General features: G+C 38.7%; 1 long non-coding RNA gene across 1 annotated transcript; it reads left to right on the plus strand.

Moving 5' to 3' along the window:
• The first annotated feature begins 1,575 nt into the window (after positions 1-1,575).
• LOC113313943 lies at positions 1,576-3,379 on the plus strand. The gene is made up of 4 exons (XR_003342141.1): positions 1,576-1,694; positions 1,811-2,107; positions 2,760-2,847; positions 2,930-3,379. It is a non-coding gene; the product is annotated as an uncharacterized LOC113313943 (long non-coding RNA).
• Positions 3,380-12,362: the final 8,983 nt, after the last annotated feature.

The following is a 12,362-nucleotide window of genomic DNA, read 5'->3' on the forward strand; positions in this document are numbered from 1 at the left end:
AAACCAGTAGCTCAATCCAATAGGGTTTTTAGGTTTGTTTTGGCAGTGACCTTCAAACAGATATGGGAAACACCGTTCACCTTAGTCAACAGTCCGCCACCATCTACTTTCTATATCCATCTTCTTAATCTTTTCATGTGATTGTGGTTGATTCGATTCCGAGTATTGTGGTTGTGTTCAACTTTCTGATAAAGCTATATTACTAATTTATGAATTGGATTTGAAAGTGGGTACTTCCTCCTGTAATCATTGATAGTATGCCAATTACAAAATGTTTAGTGTCATTTTTAGACTTTTCACAGGTAGCTGGATTTTGGAAGTAAATGTTTTGTAGGTACACCTCTTGTAAACCTTCACGAGACTAAAACTCGTCCACTAGGGACACCTAGGGGTTTAAAGGCTTGTTATTTATGCTAAGAGTAACCGTGTCCTCGACGAGACGGAGTTGTATGTATGTTTTATAATTATTTTGTTTGATTTGTTCGAGGACTAGCAAAGTCTAAGTGTGGGGAAATTTGATAGGTGTCTAAAACACCTTGATATTTATCTATTGTTTATGCTTTCTTTGCTAAGTTTTCTTGTAAATTATGTATCTTATGTTTGATTTTGAGTGTTTAGGTACTTTGGAGTCATTTGGAACAAAAGAAGAAGAAACAACGCAAAAGTATCATCTCATATGCAACCGCGGTTGGAGACTAACTATTTCTCATTATTTGCTTCTATTTCTTAATTTCTATCTGAAAAGCATGTCGGCTTTAGTGATGCAAATATTTGTCTGAAAAGCACGACTACTTTAGTGATGAAAAGTAATTAAAGATAAGAAGTGGGTTTGAGATGTAAGAGGCGGCTGCTGCTGGTGGAAGAATTCGAGGAAGAAGAAAGCGCTCATGTGGAGCAATAAGATCATTTCACAGGCGAGGGACATGGGAGTCCAGCCAAATCAACACAGGGGCTGTCATTTGGTTGGCGCTTTTTCCTATTTATGGGTGCCTAGAGTCATTTCTGGGTAACCCCTTATCTATTTCACCTCAGTGGGTGTATCCACTCCCATTCCTACACAACCCTAGAATTCAGAGTCTCAATTATTTTCACAAATCAAATTCAGAGATCAAAAGAGAGAAGTAAGGTTGCTATCTGAGAGTTAGAAATTTCAGAGAACGGAAATTGTTGGAGACTCATAGAGATCTGAGAAAAGGGTTTTGAGATGAGCAGTTTATGAAGACGATGGTATCGATTGATTTGAGAAGTCAATGATTAGAGCTGGCAAACAAGCTGAAACCCACGGGTTAACCCGTGCCCGGCCCGTAAAAACCCGAACCCGGCTCGGCTGGTTTCTAAACAAGCCGGGTTCGGGTTAGAGAAATGACGGCTTGTGAATAAACGGGTTAATCCGTCCCGGCCCGTGAAACCGCGGGTACAACCCGTAAACCCGTCCACAATAACTAATTAGTAATTTTTATATAATCATGTCCGTCGGATTATCTAGGATTAATTACATCCACACGATTAAGGTATAAAAGGCGAAACCCTAAAACTAAATGAAGAGATATCTTTCTTTTTTATCTCTCTCTTTTCTTCTTCTGCTCCTTGCCTCCTTCCCTTCTTCTGCGTTCTTCAGTTGTGAATTGAATCTCGGATAAACAATGAATCATTTGGCACGATTCTCTGGAAGCTAGGTCTTTATCTCTCTCAGGGTTTTTTATCTCCTTCATTCTCCGTTCCTTCTCATATCAATTATTATCCTTTTTATTTCCTTATACTACAGGGTTGCAGATTTGATATTGTTGATGTTTATTTATTTTTTTTGCAGTGCAAGTGAGAGATGAGCAGCTGCTGCGGCTGTCAAGTTTGAATCAAGAGAAATCAGAGATTTCGATTTGTAAAAGCGTGATCTGAGATCTGATGATGAATTAAATTCAAAAATCACGATAACCCTTTGATTCAGATTAAGTTTTCAGTACTTATACAGAGAGATCTCAACCGGTGTACAGTTCATCAATTTTGCTTAAGTGTGAATCTGGTGGTGTCTTTTATTCAATTCAAAGAAGAAGAAGTTTCTTTCCATAAACAAGTTATAATCTTCTGGTTCTTGGAGTTTATTTCGCAGGTGAAGTTTTCTTTTTAATTCGTTTTCTGGGTTTCTTGTTTCTGTGATGATCTTTATGTTGACTATGAAGAAGAAGAAACTAGGGTTTTATGTTGTTGTGTTGAATCCACAGTATTCTTTTTATTCAAATTAGTTGGTAATTCATGTTGAAAGTGATGGTTCTGTTTGTATTGAGGAAGTACTTATTGAGAATGTTCTGTAGATAAATTGCTTGAATGAATGTTCAAACCAGTAAAACCCTAGAAATAGAGAAGATTAGAGAGAATGAATGTAGTAATGTAGGATTTTCTGTGCATACTTCACTACAGGGTGATAAGGGGCAAAGTGTTTTGAGATTGTGATAGCTTTGGATTTGTTCTGTAATTCATTGAATGGTTACTCAAGGAGAAACCCTCACCAAAAGCCTTTTGGTGTAGTTCGTATCAGATGTTCATATTACATATAATTTGTAACTTATGGTTCTTTGCTCGCACGCATATGCACTCCTCGTATTTAGTAGGAAACTTGTGAGAAACTATAGTGAATAACAATGGGTGTGTTTATCTGATACAATGTGTGAGTGAAAGGTTGATATCAGTTTCTCGTCCCTGTAGTTTGCATTTTGCAGTATGTAAAACTAACTTCCGGTGGATTGGCCTTTTGGTCTGTTTAGGTAAATGTTACTAGACATCTATAGATCATTCTCGTGGACTGTGGTTGAGTACGCTTGTTCTGATTGCAACATGCCTGCTATGACAAAGGTCAGTATACTAATTTGACGCACTGGGTTCTTCTGTGAATTTCTTAGCTCTTTATTTATTCTTAAATCTTAATTTGAAACAGAGTTTTGAGCACCACAATTTTGGGCACATATTTGACAAGCTTACCGAAGAAATTGGAAGTCCAGTCGAATTTGAACTGCCAGACTGGGTAAAGGATCAGAATCATAATACCTACACCTTCATAAGACGCAGTATCCATATAGTAGTTGAATAAATTAATATGCTCTGAATGAACTTCTTGGTGGAAATTATTTTGTGAAGGACAAAGACAATATCAGTATTAAGAGATTAAACTACATATGCTAATCCATACGTCTTTTTGCTTGTTTTATTTGTTTAAGAAAAGGTCTTTTTTATCTTCCTTTTCACGGGTTTTACCTTTTCTTCAAATAGCATACTGTATTTTGTGCTGGGATTAGCAGATAGTAGTGATGTCTTTCTATCTTTTGAAATTTTTTGTAATTTAAATGATACAAAGTTTTTGTGATTGCCATTATTTGTTTGTTCTTCATTCTATCGGCATTGGATTGTAAATTTTGGCGTGTGACAGGCTGAAACTGTCAATGTGAGTATGTGAATGTTGAATCTGTTGATTGGATTGATTCATAAATCAGAGGAAACTCTGTCAAATCGGTTTCTGGTGAGTTGACTCACCATAAACGGGTTAACCCGTGAACCCGCAGGTTTAACCCGTCACGGGTGCGGGTTAAAGAAATGACCACCCGTGAAGAATATCAACCCGCGGGTTTTGACCCGTGTTAACCCGAACCCGTGTAACCCGTAACAAGCCAGCCCCGGCCCGCCCGTTTGCCAGCTCTATCAATGATGATTGTTACAGGGATTTGATTTCTTGTTACGGATCTAAAGCTCAACAAGATACCTGAGAATGGGTTTTGGTCGAGTTTGTTGTTGGAGGTATTACAAAGAAGTTAGGGCTTCAGAGGAGATGAATCTGGTCGAATTATATGAAGCATTATTCGAATCTATGATGAAATTGAGTAATTGCAGGTCCGAATCAACGAGGATTTTGCACCTGTTGCAGTCAAGATCATGAGATGGATGAGAATTACAACAACGGCTGTTGATGATTGAAGATACAGAAAGTACAAATGATGATGGAGTTAAAATGGGTTTGCTGGATTGAAGTTGCAGCTTTTGCAGATGAGTTTAGGGTTGTGAAGTGAACTGCAGATGGAGTCAAGAAACCAGTTGAGAAGAATTGTTGCAGCTGAGCGGTTGCAGTGGAAGAAATGGCCCTGGTGGTGATGCTAAAGCCGACACATGTGTGGCTGTATGAGATGTGGCCTGGTGGTGATGGTTGAATATCAATTGAAGTGATATGCAGAGAGAGCAACTGCCAGAAGCTGGGTATAATTGCATGTGTTAACTGAATTGCAGGTGATGGCATTGCAGGTGCAATTGGATACAAGAGATGTATAGAGTATGTTGGTGGTTCAAATGAATCGAAGGAGATACAACTGATGTTAATGGGAATTGCAGGTGGAATTAGAGATGTGCATGGGAGCTGGTAGTGCAAAGAGCTCTGGTGGTGATGGCGAAGGCTTGAGACTGATGATGCTGCTGCAAGGAGTGAATCGAACGGATGCAATGGGATGATTGGTGTTTATCGCAATATATGAAGAATGTTGCAGTTGCAGTGGGTTGTGGCAATATGCAGTGGTGGAGCTGTTACTACAAATGGTTTGTGTGTGAACAGGCAATTGCAAGGGAGTAAATCAAGGATGTAGTTGGCTGAATGAGGTTTTCTTGGGTACTGTGTAGCTCAAACTGCTGTGGGTTATGCTGTGGATTGTTGTTGCAGCTGGAAGTGGTGGCTAAGTTGTAGTTGGTACTGCAATTATGAAGTGTGCAGATGAGTTAAGAAGAGAAGCAAGAGCATATATGAGTGACTATTGGTGATTGAGCTGAACTGTGATGGAAGAATAATGCAAGTGCTGGTGATTTGAGTGTTTTTGTGGAAACACAATGGAATAGTTGGTAGCTGCAGGGAAGACAATGGATTGCAGGTGCTGGATTGTGATGGTTCAGAAATGCAGCTCTGGTGATGCCGCAGTGAATGTATGTTAGTGAGCTGAATTGCAGAGATGATTTTGCTGTGTGTGTTGCAGCTGAAAGTATGGCCTGAGATAGTTTTGAAGTTGCAGAAACGGTGCGAAAATGCAGTGAGAATGGCGAGCCAGTGAGCCTAGCCCGAGAGGCCGGATTTCAGAAATAAGAGTATGGATCATAAAGTTTCACTGAATCCTGAAGGTGGTATAAGTCGGAAGCAAGAGTCGGCGGCTGGATATATGAGCTATGGGTCACGCTTTTGAGTATATTTTGGCAAGAAACAAGGCATTGGGTTGGATGATTCTTGTTGTGAATGTTTGAACTGCAGAGAAATAGAGTTGAGTTGCTGGGCGTATGAACTTACTGGTGACAGTTTCAGATGACAAAGGTAGCCAGAATCAGTTTTCCGATCACCAGATTCCGATAACGATGACCGAAAACCGGTGATGACGTCAGCAATCCGGCAATCCAGTTTTGGACCCAAAATTTCCAGAAGAGATGTTTTAGCATATGGGCTTGGTGGACCTCTTACTATTGGACTTTGAAGACTTGGATTTAGTTTTGGAAGACAGGAAAAGCTACAAAAGGAAAAAAAAAACTTTTACAATTTGGGTATCACGTATTATTCTTAGAGCTAAGGAGAGAGCCGCTTTTGTTTACGCTACTAGGGTTTGCTTTGCTTTCATCTTCTTTATTTGATTATTGATTATGATGAACTCCATAGCTATGAGTAGCTAAATTTAATATTATTGGTTAAGGATGTAATCCTATATCTACAACTTGTGCTTGATTAATGCGTTAGTTTTCTCTCTTGATTATCGTTCAAACTTCTACTGTTTTTATAATCACATGATTGATGTATTGTGATAGGATTAGATGTTTTTTTGGTTAAGTGGCCAATTAATTAGACTTGCATCCTTGTCCATAACTAATTGAGGATTTATCGAGCGATAACCCTAAATACAAGTAGCATGATATGATTACGGTTTGTAGTGATACACTCTCGTAATCGTATGTAGAGTTTGACCATTGTCCGAATTGTCATATGCAATGTATGACAATTGTATTGATTAGCCTATTTCTGAGAACTTAATGCTCCTAGGTAATTGAACTTAATTAGCGCAAGGCGTTAGGTTATTCTAGGTAGAATTCATATTCGCAGCTCTAATGTGTTTGTTGATGAACTTAGGAAATTAACGGATTGTCTTGCTCTCTTGATAGTCTAGGGCTTTTGATAAAAAAAGAGATTAAATTGTAATTTTAATCATGTATGCAAGCACTTGTTTAAGATAGAAGATGAACTCCTTGACCAATATCTCTCTATTGATTATTTTCAACTATTTTCATTACTTTATTGCTTTGTTTATTTTGATAAAACAAAAATCCCTCATTGGTTACTAAGAAACTAGAATTTTTATAACAACAATTGCCTCTCCGCGGAAACGAACTCTTCCTTACCTTGTACTTCATTTATATTTTGTCGAGTAAGAAAGTGAATTATTTTTGACGCATACGACTGCGATCATGCGCTCAATCATGACTTGTATAAATAGGTTTTCAACCTATTTCGACAAAAAGGAAGTGTTATCAACACAAGTATCCAGAAAAACACCAAGAACTGATAGCTTACATTCCGCAAGCCAGTTCCATATTCTGATACAAGTCATAAAACAACCACACTTTCAAAATTAAACATTTTTGATCTCAACACCTTCTCCGCTCCCCTCTCTAAGATCAACCCTTCTCATTCACTTTGTGACCGAAGCAAGTCTAAAATGACCGTTTCTTGGTTTAGGCCAGAATTGTACAGATTTATCTCTCGAATCTAAAGTACTCTCGTGCAGTGCATTTGTTTAGGGTTTAGATTCGTTTCTCGGCGGCAAACCAAATTTACCATTTCCAAGAGAATCAGTTTTTACCCCAAAACAACTGGCGACCACAGTGGGAGATTAATCTCTCGGTTGTGAAGCCAATTTCTCAATTTTTATTTCAATCTTCTCAAACTCAAGATGGTGGATCCTAGGTCTAAATTCAATCTTTAACCAGAATTCACTTCAATCACCAATCCCAACTTTCCGCTTCATGATGTACCCCGACCATCCCAAACACTTTCAAAGCCGCCAATGCTCGAAATCCAATCACCATGGAAGGTATGCCAAAAATATTAAAGATGTTGTCGAAAATCAAGCTGATATTGTCAAGATGTAAAATGAGACGTTTTGTCTCTTAAAGAATATGGCAAACCGGCTACGGAAAGAGCCAACAAACATTCACTTGGAGAACGCCACCAATTTCAGAGATGACACAAAAAATGTTGAATCCTTGTTTGAGGTCTGTGCCTCCGCCAACGACGATGCAGACAGAGTATGTGGCTGTATCAGATGAGAGAAAAAAGGAATGACCAACACCAATGTACCGCCATCCAGCACAATCAATGCATCCCGTGGTACTATATCCTCTACCACCAACACCAGCGACGCAGGAAACATTCTCTCCGGCGTGACACCTCCTATCTCCAGAGCCAGAGCCACTGCCACCCTTCTCAATGTTTCTTCGAGCGTAACGCCCCCAATTGTTACCATAGCTACTGCCACTCCTCCATCAGGACGAGAGTCTAGAGGATCCAGAGAAAGCCAACCCCCTATTGCCATTGTTGATTTGATGGAAAAACAAGAAGTTCTCGCTAAAGCTCAGACATACATGGCTACAACTCAGAAAGAGGTACTTACTTTCCTCAAGACACTGATGGAGCGGATACCGCAAGAGTCACGCCAACCCCAAATGAAGCAGACAAGGAACTCTTTCATGACACCTAACACAAGCACTTTATCAGGGCGTATCTTTATGGATGAAGAAGTTCGTGTAGCTCATGAACGACCGACAGAATGGAATCAACAATCTAATTTCATCACATGTGAGGATCTGGAACGACTTGTCCGAAATCGAGGCAAAGAAAACCTGGCGGACATGCACCAGCATCAACCTCCTTATCCTCTTGATGTGCAAAGAGTTCCTCTTCCGAGGGGATACTCTTATCCTCAGTTATCCCTTTATGACGGATTCAAGCGCTAGATTGTCATGACCCAAATGTGACTGAACATCAATTGGTGGATCTTTGAATTAACGACATGGTACCCGTCTTTCGCGCTTTACTGGAGAACCTGCGATTCCAAACACTCTCTGAACTACACAAAGCTTCTAAGCGGTCGGCTATGACAGCACAACCTTGCTGGAAAGAACAAGATCCGCTAGGAATGAAGACGCATGTGAGACTCGAGGAAGTAGGCGTCTTGTCAGCAAACAATACAATACTCAACCCTCCGTCAACGCGGTGAGTAAAGGAGGAAATAGGAAAGCTTCAAATGACGAACAACAACCCAAATGTGCGGCCCCAGCGCAGCAGACAGCTCAACCTCGAAAGTCGTGACTAAGGCTCCTATTCGGAAACAAGAGTCGGAGAAGCTACTCCTAAACCCCAACCTCTTCTGGAAGAGACGACTGGTGTATGTAACTAGGGACTCCTAACCATTTCTTACCTCTAAGGCTTTGAGTTTGATAACACAACGGTCGACGCGGCCTCTTACTTCAATATTATCACCATCAAGACTATGAGAGTTGCTGGAATTTCGAAGCAAGAAGCTGCTCACTGCCCGACTGTGATCAAAAACTCAGAAGGAAGGTCGACAGACGCCTATGGGTACATTAATCTCTAAATCAAGATAGGAGACGCCCTAACACACGCCAAGTTTCATATTGTCAAGGAATACCCTAATTATGATATGGTTCAGGGCGCTCATGGATACATAGCAACAGAGCGAAACTAGGAGTATGTCCTTGCCAGTGTCTGTACCTGAGAGGGTCTCCAACAAGCCGTCCAATCCTGAAGATTATTTGTTGTCGTATGGACAACTCGCAAATGTGACGCAATTGCTTGTACAGAGTGTATCAACATTTGTTCAAGGTTCCATACACAAGTAAGTCTTGTTGGACAATTCTCTTTACAACCGACTATTTTTCGTCCCATCAAGGCCTGGGGACTTTTGTCCATCTTTCAATCCGTTGTGATGCCATCACTAACGCCTGATGATGCTTATGAAAAAGTGGGGGTACAACAACCTCACCAAATATTTCGCTTAGCAATCTGTATGGATTAACTCCAATATACTTTTAAGAGAATCAACTAGACAGTCATACTCAATCTTAATAAAACGTATATCAAAGAGTTATATCTCAATTTCTTGATTCAATCCTCACTCAAACAAACAGAAACTTGCGAGCCTGATTGAATACAAGAGAAATCACTTGAACGGTACCAAAGACCAATGTTCAAGGATCAATCAATTTCAATCAACCACCAAAGGTTGGATTTAACAATTGATCGATTCGACGTACAACCCGTGCTATTTCAATTATATAACAAAATATAATGCGGAAAAGAAATAACACAGACACCAGAAGTTTTGTTAACAAGGAAACCACAAATGCAGAAAATCCCCAGGACCTAGTCCAGACTGAACACACACTGTATTAAGCCGCTACAGACACTAGCCTACTACAAACTAACTTCGGTATGGATTGTAGTTGAACCCCAATCAATCTCACACTGATCCAAGGTACAGTTGTGCTCCTTACGTCTCTGATCCCAGCATGATACTACGCACTTGATTCCCTTAGCTGATCTCACCCACAACTAAGAGTTTCTACGACCCAAAGTCGAAGACTTTAATAAAAAAATATGTATAACACAGAAAAGTCTACATGAATAGATAAATATGTCTCCCACAGAAATACCTACGAGTTTTGTTCCATCTTTTGGTAAATCAAGGTGAACAGGAACCAATTGATAAACCAGACTTATATTCCCGAAGAACAGCCTAGAAATATCAATCACCTCACAATAATCTTAATCGACCACCGAAACAAGATATTGTGAAATTAAAAACGATGAGACGAAGATGTTTGTGACTACTTTTTTATCTTGCTTATAGGAGAAACTAATCTCGACCCAATTTTACAATTGTACTCAATACGATAGAAACATCAAGATCAGATCACGCAACTACAAAGAAAATAGTTGGGTCTGGCTTCACAATCCCAATGAAGTCTTTAAGTCGTTAACCTACAGGGTCTCGATAGAAACCTAAGGTTTAAGGAGAATCGACTCTAGCTTACACAACTAGTATCACACAGGAGGTGGGGGGATTAGATTTCCCAGTTGCTAGAGTTCTCCTTTATATAGTCTTCAAATCAAGGTTTGCAATCAATGCTACCTTGGTAACAAAACATTCAATATTCACCGTTAGATGAAAACTTGATTAGATTCAAGATAATATCTTTCAACCGTTAGATCGAACTTAGATTGTTATACACAAATGAAATGTACCCTCATTTAGGTTTATGTAACCATACCTAAACATGTACACCTAGTTGGTTCAATAATTCAATAATAGTTAACCAAAGGTTAGCCATATGAGCATTTTCATATCAACCTTATTCATCTTCACCATAACTAGTACAATTGACTCAAAAGAACTAGTTAGAGAGTTGTTCAATTGCTTAGATCTTATAGATGTATACGAGACACATCGAAGCAAACACAGTTTTGATTCACTCGAATCGATTCATGAACATTATAGCCACGGTTTGCAAAGATTGCATTCCTTAACTTATAAATGTCTTAGTCCACAAATTAAATTGTTTTTAGAAAATAACCCACTTAAGAACGCATACGCATACTTAAGTACCCGGACTGAGCTTGTTTTTAGTTTACAAACTTCAGCAGAAATTCACGGGATGTGAACTTCCGACAGTACGTGTATGGGTACGCGGACTTAGCTCCGGTCATCTTGAACAAGTAATGTACACATACTTTGGTTCAAGGATTTTGGACTTACACAAGTATGAATACACATACAATGTTTATATCCAAACATGGTTATATATTCTAAACTCTCATTTCAATCATTGAAACATTCTAAGAGGATGTCATATAGTGGTTATTCACACACTATTTTTCATCAAAGCGATTTTCAAGAGACTGAAATAACCATCATGACTTCCGTCACGAGTAAAGATGAACTTAGCCAAAGCGAAAGCTTACCAACACATATTTTGAGAGATAGATAAGCGAGATAAACTCGGCTCGAAATAGCAAATGTGTATAATCGAAGTCTATATAGCAATGTGACTTTTGTATCAATATAGGAGATAGAATAGATAGACTTTTGAGTGATAGATAAGTTCAAGTCTCCACATACATTTTTTTCGATGAGGATCCACCAGTTCCTTGAGTAGTTCTTCGTCTTTATATGATGAATGACGTGGAGTCTAGAGCTCAACTACACTTTCTATCCTAGTCCGAGACTTATCTATAAGTAGACTAGAAATCAAGACTTCAACTAAACTTGAAAAAAAAGCTTGAGATAGCAACGCTTGCGAGTTCGACCGAGCAGTGCTCTAACAATCTCCCCCTTTGTCAATTTTAGTGAAAAACTATCAATACATATGGAATACAAAATAAATAAACTTTGCAGCTTCTCTTCCACATGTTTGATCTCCTTTGTTCTTCAACATTACTCGAAATCTTCGTCACTTCCAAGTACTCCAATGATTCCAAATATATTAAATGCAACATCATCGTTGTTGAAGATCTGTAGCCATAACAATGAGAAAACAATAGCTCTCAATCATTGTTACACAGTTTCATAGTATTGTTACACAGCATCAAAGTTCAATTGTATCACAACTTCGACAACAATACTATGGTGATATGTATCACTCCCCCTTAGTCAATACTTCATCTCACATGAAAACCACTCCCCCTTACATAATGATCCGAAAACCATATGTATTTGTAGTGTGGGATCCTAATGAAATTTCCATAGAGACACTTCATGACCAAAAGAAAGTACATATCAACTTTTTAGATGCAATCATATAGTCGAAACTAGATGCATTCATCAAGGAGTTTATAAAGATACAAGACAACCCCTATAATATTCCACAACCGCACTCCCCACAAAGATTTGGCAATTAAGCACAAGTTCAATTAAGAACTCTCCCCCATAAAATGTCATTCCTGAAAGAACAACAAGAGCTGACCTTACTTTCACAAGAAAAGAAGGATTTCTTTGGACATTAACAAATTACATAAGAATATGAATTTGTATCCAAAAATCTCAATTAAACTAACCACAATAGAACCTATGATTAATTTAATCGGAAATGCTCATGTAAGAGAACTTATGGAGCCGCACAGTATTTACCTAAAAAATATTGATCAGGGAAGATCAATATTGTGGAATAAACAAAGATTTATTCTATTTCTCATCATCATTTTCACAATGACATATAATAGACTTAATCTTTGTGAACAAAAGCTCATCCTATCTTCCATCAATATTTGCATAATGACATAATAGGCT

The sequence above is a fragment of the Papaver somniferum genome, chromosome 9 (genome assembly GCF_003573695.1).
Source record: "Papaver somniferum cultivar HN1 chromosome 9, ASM357369v1, whole genome shotgun sequence".
Lineage (NCBI taxonomy): Eukaryota > Viridiplantae > Streptophyta > Magnoliopsida > Ranunculales > Papaveraceae > Papaver > Papaver somniferum.